General features: G+C 42.6%; 1 pseudogene; it reads right to left on the minus strand.

The window, feature by feature from the left end:
- Positions 1–6,777: 6,777 nt before the first annotated feature.
- Positions 6,778–7,026, minus strand: LOC101388627 (cytochrome c oxidase subunit 6C pseudogene; annotated as a pseudogene).
- Between the last annotated feature and the right edge of the window lie 351 nt (positions 7,027–7,377).

The raw sequence follows: 7,377 nt of genomic DNA on the forward strand, positions 1-7,377 counted from the left end.
GGCGTGAATGTTTCTAAAGCTTTTATACGTGTTGCTGCATTGTCCTCCTGCAAGGTAATAACCAGTGCTCACTCCCATCAACTCTGTTAGCGAGTGGACCCTCCAGGGGAGTTGATTTCCGATGATGTTTTCATCTTGTAGGCCTTCTCTTCCTACAACGCGCTCTGTTGCTCAGTATTGTAACAATTTTCTGAAATCAGACATTTGCTACACAAGTTTTTTTTAAAAAAAAACATTTTTGTCTTGCAATTATTTCAAAATAAACACGTTCCCAGGGCAAAGGACACCTCCTTTTTGCTGTGTTCATAACGATCTCCCATAAAGAAGAGTTGAAATTTCAAGGATAGGAGAACAACAGTGTCCCCTTTGCTGATAGAAATTTCCAGTGACTCTATGACAAGCCTAAACTGCTAAGTGTAGTTACTTTCATGTTTTTAGACCAGGAGCAAATAAAAGGGTGAGGCCTTGGGTCAATAATTTAATTCAACTGAACAAACATTTGAGTGCTGCTGTGGCGTAAGGGACTCATAGGAAATGAACGAGATGGGAACACAGTTGCCAGGGTATCAGGCCCACTGTGCTCAGTGCTCTAAGTGGGGTACAAATATGGTGTTTACTAGGAGGCAAAAAACTATATTCATGATAATAAAAAAGCTTTCATCAAAGAGATTAGTTGAAAGATGGGTCTGGGTAGGATTTTTGGTGGGTCTTGATGGAGTAAGAAGAAAAGAGTTTTCCACAGAGAGAAGAAAGTCCTGGAAATTAGGGACTCAGAACCATCCTCAGGTGGGACGCAGAGGGAGCAAGCATTTGCCCTGCTCCAGGTCTAGAATCCAGAGAGGTAATTGCAGGCTGGATTACAGACTGCCTTGAATGTGGACTTATTCTGATACGACATGAGTTTTTGAGCAAACACATGACACAACCATATTCAGATCATTATTTCTCTAGATTGATAAAATGAAAGTTCACCATACAAGAGGTTTGACTGTGACTATAAAATAACACAATTAATGTACAACCCACATATGAAAATCAGCTTTAATTTAAAACTGAGTTAACTTAAAGCTTCTCGAAAGTTGGCCTTGAGTGTCTATTTGTAATGTGCCCCATGGCAACACATGGTCCAAAAAAGTTAAGTTCAAATTAAAAAAGCAAATATTGAACTATGTGTGTTTCTGAATGTGCTACACAGTTATTTATCAAGTGCCTGCTATGTATGCAATCATATACCCTACTTAGGTCCTTCATTCAAGGTCGATCATTTATTTGGGTCCAAGTGTTGGAAATGTGAAAGGAACAAAACAGATCCCTGCCATCAGAGAACATACGTTCTAGTGGGGGAGATGCATAATAGGCAAATGAACATTTGATATTCATTCCCAGGTTAACATGATGGATTGGATGCAAGTATTTGATTTCACTTCTACCCAAAACCCCGCTAAAACTTCAGAAAAGGAATTTAAAAGACATAATCCTAGAACAGAAAGAACAGGGAAGGAGACAACAGAGGTTGGATGCTGGAATGTGTGGACAGACTGGTTGTAACTGATGTAGCCACCTAGACTGGCAGTGGGAAAGCTGATCAGCACTAGATCTACCCCCAGAGAATCATCGAAGGGCTGGGAACTGGCAGCACCTGGCACCTATGGAAGGGGGGTGGAAAGGAGAGGAGGATAAGAAAGATGGGGTGAAAGCTGAGAAGCAGCAGCAGCAGGCAGTCTACATCACCTCCTATCATGCACTAGACGAGGTGGCCGCCTTCTCCTTCCCCTACAAAAGACTGGAGCTTCCTCTCTAGAGGGGGTAAACTAGTGGGTATTTGGATGCCTGGAAACCAAAACAAAAATGAAGGGATTTAGTAGCCCTATGACGAATCTTGACCCTCCCCAACCCTTTCCCTCATGGCTCCTGCTGACAGTTTCCCTGAGAATAGAAGGGTGGAGGGTCGGGGGCCTCTTCTCTAGGGAACCTGTCCAGCCCAGGAGGAAAGACCAAACACATGTCAACATGGGGAGGGGGCTCCAGGAAGCCTCCCACTCCTTCTGAGCTTCCCATTAACTCAGTTTCTCACCCTTGATCAGACAACCAAGGATTAAAAGATATATGAGGAAAACCTCCAGAATGGAAGCTAGAAATCAAAATATCCAAATAAATAAATTTGGGGAAAACAAAAACAGGGCAAGGAGAAGGAAACCTAAAAAAAAAAAAAGCTATCAATATCTTCAGATAAGAGACTATAATTCATTCGTGAATAAGAAGGGAGTGCTGTTAAAAAAGGAACATCCAGATGATTAAAAAAAACAAAAACAAAAGCAAGCTAGCAAAAATGAAAAACTCAACAGAAAGATTGGAACATAGAAGGCCAGCCTGGTGGCATAGTGGTTAAGTTCCCACACTCCACTTCCGCGGCCCAGTGTTCACAGGTTCGAATCCTGGGCGCGGTCCGAGGCATCATCAAGCCATGCTGTGGCAGCATCCCACATACAAAATAGAGGAAGGTGGGCACAGATGTTAGCTCAGAGCCAATCTTCCTCAGCAAAAAGAGGAAGACTGGCAACAGATGTTAGCTCAGGGCCAATCTCCCTCACCAAAAAAAAAAGAAAGGTTGGAACGCTGAGTTGAGGAAATCTCTCGGAAAACCTAAAAGACGTGGAGAGATAGAAAATAGGCAATGGTGAGAACACTAGAGAAGCCGCCCAGGAGGTCCAACCATCCCCATCATATCCTATAATAGAAAAGAAAGAACAAAGAAAAAGCAAAGGAGGAAAACATCCACAAAAATATTAAGGAAATTTCCCAGACCTGAAGGACAGGAGTTTACTGATGGAAAGTGCCAGCCCAGTGACTGAAAATAGACCCAACCAGAGTACATCATTGTGCAACTTCAGAACAATGGGGACAGATAAGAGCCTACAAGCTTTCAAAGAGAAAACACAAGTCATAGGGAAACAGGAAATAGAATGGCTTCAAGTTTCCCAGCAGTTACACTGGTGGAGCCATGCCTTCAAGATTCCAAAGGAAAATAATTTTCAACCAAGAATTCTACTCATAGCCAAACTATTGATCAAGTGGGCGGGTAAAATAGGAACATTTTCAGACAAGTAAGTTCTCCAAAATTTTACCTCCCACACACCATATCCCAGGAAGCTACTGGAACAAGTGTTCTTCCAGTAGGAGGAAATAAACCAAATGAAGCTATGAGAAGCTGAAACGGGAGATCTAGCACAGCAGAGATCTAACACCCTCCCCGCCAGGGATGGTGACTATTGTATGACCAGCCCACTTTGGAGCAGGAAAACTTTGTGGCCATAAACCACACACGGTCTGTGTTCCTGGCCGCTTCCCCCAGGATGAGCAGCCGGGGATAGCGGAAGACAAACCAGCACTTTTGCTTACTAGCTCAGCTCTGATGACAGAGCAAGGATATAACAACAATGAGAAGGTGACAACAATGAGACAATAGAGAACTACTCGTTGATGGGAACGGCTACACTTTTTCTCTCCCCCCCACCCATTTCATTATAAAAATTTTCAAACACGCAGGAATGTTGAAATGAGTGTACAGAGAACTGGGTATATATCCATCTAAATTCTACAATTAACATTTTACTATACATGCTTTATCACATATCTGACCATTTATCCATTCAACAATTCATCTAATTTTATGCATTTCAAAAGAGGTTACAGAAATCAGTCTATTTCACTGTTAAACACTTCAGCATGCATATCATTAATTATATTTGCTTATAGTTTGCTTTTTTTTAGGTAAAAATTACATACAATGAAGTGCACAAATCTTAAGTTTGCCGTTCACTGAGTTTTGACAAATATATACACCTGTGTAATGCAAAACCCCTCAAGATGTAAAACGTTACCATCACCCCAGGAAATTCCCTCATGCCTCTTCCTAGTCAATCTCTGGCCCCACTCCCAAAGGCAACCTCTGTTGAGATCTTTTTCACAGGTTCCTTTTGCCTGTTCGAGAACTTCTTATAAAAGGAATCATACAGTATGTACTCTTTTGTGTCTGAATTCTTTCTTTCAGCATAATGCTTTTGAGATTCTTTTGTGTTGTTGTGTATATCAGTGTATATCAGAAATGTGTTCCTTTTTACCGCTGAGTAGTATTCCATGGTAGGATTTATCATAGTTCATCCATTTCCTGTTGATGGACTCCTAGGGTGTTTCCAATTTGGGCTATTATAAATAAAGCCAATAAGAAAATTTTTGTACAAATCTTTTCAGACATGCATTTTCACTTATCATGGGTAAGTACCCAGGAGTGGAATTGCCAGGTCATAAGGTAGGTATGTTTTATTTTTTTATTTGTATTTTTTTGAGGAAGATTGGCCCTGACCTAACATCTCTTGCCAATCTTCCTCTTTTTTTTCTTTTTTCTCCCCAAAGCCCCAGTACATAGTTGCATATCCTAGTTGTAGGTCCTACTAGTTCTTCTATGTGGGACGCCGCCTCAGCATGGTTTGATGAGCAGTGAGTAGGTCCGCGCCCAGGATCCAAACCAGCGCACCCCAGGCCACCGAAGCAGAACATGTGAACTTAACCACTGTACCACTGCACCACCAGGGCTGGCCTGGTATGTTTTGTTTTATAAGAGAGTGTAAGAGCTTCTGAACACTTGAAGGTCCTGGGAGAGTGGCACAGCCGGAGACGGCTTGGAAGCTCCATGCCCCTCCCCACATACCTTACCCTGTGCATCTCTTCCATCTGGATAGTCATCTGAATCCTTTTCATATCCTTTTGTAATAGACTGGTAAACAAAAAGAACACTTCTTCTCTCCCTTTTCATTCAGAAAGAACTCTCTTCAGTGCATTCAAATCTTCTCCCCCCAACAGCAGGGGATTTTCAGATACTGGGCACAGTCTAACCCTACTCCAGGATTGGGAGAGAGAAAACGCTATCCTCCTGTTTCAGCAGTAAAGGAGAAGTGAGTTGGTTGAGAACGACCTGCCTCCAGAACTAAAAGAAAGTAAAACTGGAAATGATACTGGAGATACAGCTGAAACTGGACCTGGTCCCAGTGGAAAAGGCCAGAAGAATTGGATCTCACCGTCCACTCCTCTGACAGAGGCACTGGAAGCTTCACTTAAGCACCCACCTGTCAGTTCTGATGGAAATACCTGGTACCTAGAAATTGTCACAACAGACTGGACCTCACCAACCTAACAAAGGTTGACTATACATGGACATTAGACAAGTCATAAAAATAATAATAATGATAATAGTTAAAAAAAGAAAGCGCAGAAAGTCCTTAAAAGGTTGGCTCAGTTCTGCATTATATGTGACCCTCGCCACTAGAAAGAGGGCTTAACATGCTTTGTCTCCAGGTGGTCTCCAGGACAGTAGCCTCTAGGGCCAAGGCTTGGGGGTGGTGGTGGGCGGTATCGTTCCTCCTCTGACAGGTAGGATGCCGGCTCTGCTTGGCCAGCAACTCCCCTGCGCCTGCAGCCCCTGGCACCAGGGACACTCCAGATTTGAAACAAGCTTTACAGTAACATGCTTTACACTCTCTTAAGCTGGGAATGGGAGAGAGACTCAGAGGACAATTTGTGTTATCTCAAGCTGGAAGTGAGGCACCAACACAGCCCCTCTCACCCCCACGGCTGGCTGCTCCTGTGGTGGAACCCAGGGAGTGGCCGAATCACACCAAACCCCTACTAACAGGAGTGGCTGAAGGGAAATAAATTAGCTTTGTGTCAAAACAAAAGGAACTGGAAGACTTTTTTCCAAATTGTCTCATTTCACCTTCCCATCAACAATGTATCCCCACCAATATTTGTTGTTAGCAGTCTTTTTTCTTTAAATCAGTCTTTTTAATTTTTAACCCACACTGGTGGGTCTCTAGTGGCATCTCTCTAATTTGCATTTTCCCTGGTGGCTAATGATTTGAACACTTCTGTGTGTGTGCTGTCACCACGCCTCTCATTTAACTAACAACTTGGCAAGAGCCTTCTGATACTTGTGGACTGTGATGCAGAAAAAAACCACAAATCTGCGCAAATAAGAAAAATTCTGGTATATTTGCATGCTTATCCATGTGTAGACGATCTCTGGAGAGACGCAAGCAGCTGGTAACAGAGCTGGCTTTGGGGAGGGGCTGGGTATCTGGGGAAAGGGGTGTGAGGGAGACTTTTCACTGTTTGCCCTTTTGCTCCTTTCAGATTTTGTACTATGTGCGTGCATTACCTACTCAAATAGGAATAAAAATTAAACTCACTCTAATAGATTTCAAAAAGGAAATCAAAAAGATCTCCAGTGTGCGAACGTACTTTGCCATCTTGATGAAAAGAAGCAAAGCCCCAGGATACGATCCAGGTTCTTTCAATTAGGAGCACCCAGTGGCCCAAAGAAATGTCTGCCTTGTCTTCATCACACATGTCAGCCTTGCTGGTATTTTATGCTGGAAGCTTGGCACAGTGGAAAGAACACTGGGGGAAGAGCCCAGGAATGCCCCAGCTTCACCACCAGTGGGCTTGGTGGCTTTGCTAAGTCACCAAGACTTTTTTCTCATCTGCACAATAAGAATGCAACTTGTGCACTCAATTCTTTAGTCCACAATTCCAGCAAGGGCTCTAAACGTGAGCAGGAACAAGCCGGACCAATTACTCATTACTTTGTCATTGGATTTTTCTTTTTTATTTCTTAATTGTTTATTTATCAAGAGAAACTATTCCTTAGCCCATATATTCATGTTTCATAGTTCAGGAACACAGGTCAATGAGTGACAAACTTCTCTGGAACTCAACCCAAAGAAATTCTTTACATTCCAAAATCACTTTGCGCTCTGAAAGATACCAGCCTTCCTCATCTCCTCAAAATCTTTCACGGAATCACAATTTCTGTAGAAATCTGCATATGCCTTCTTTCTTGGTTCAGCCATAGCAAACTTATAGAAAGCTGCAACCCCCAGGAGATGCAATGAATGCTCCAACAATATAAAATCGCACACACTTGGCCAGAAGGCCACGCATTTGAAGTTTCATCAGAGCGCTGGAAGCCATGGTAGTTATTCTCCTCAACACCAGCATCCTTCCTGCCTGATGGAGAAATGCTGGATTTTTTTTTAAATTAAAGACATATATGCACTTTGTTAAAAGAGCAACCACTACAGCAAAGCTTATCCTAAAGACCACAGTCCCCTGCCCAACCTCTCCCTGGTCTCCCCACCTCCAAGTCTGCCCCTTTAAGGGGCAACCACTTTTTTTTAAAAAAAAAAGGGAAATACAGCAAATTAAAGAAAAGGGTATTAAACCTAAATGTACAATTTCAGGGTAACCACTTTGAACCGTATCTGTTTTCTTGCACTGATTTCCTCTATATTGCCAAATAACAAGCTAATGCCACTGTTTCTT

Source organism: Ceratotherium simum, chromosome 26 (genome assembly GCF_057802395.1).
Source record: "Ceratotherium simum simum isolate JZ-2026a chromosome 26, ASM5780239v1, whole genome shotgun sequence".
Taxonomy (NCBI): Eukaryota; Metazoa; Chordata; class Mammalia; order Perissodactyla; family Rhinocerotidae; genus Ceratotherium; species Ceratotherium simum.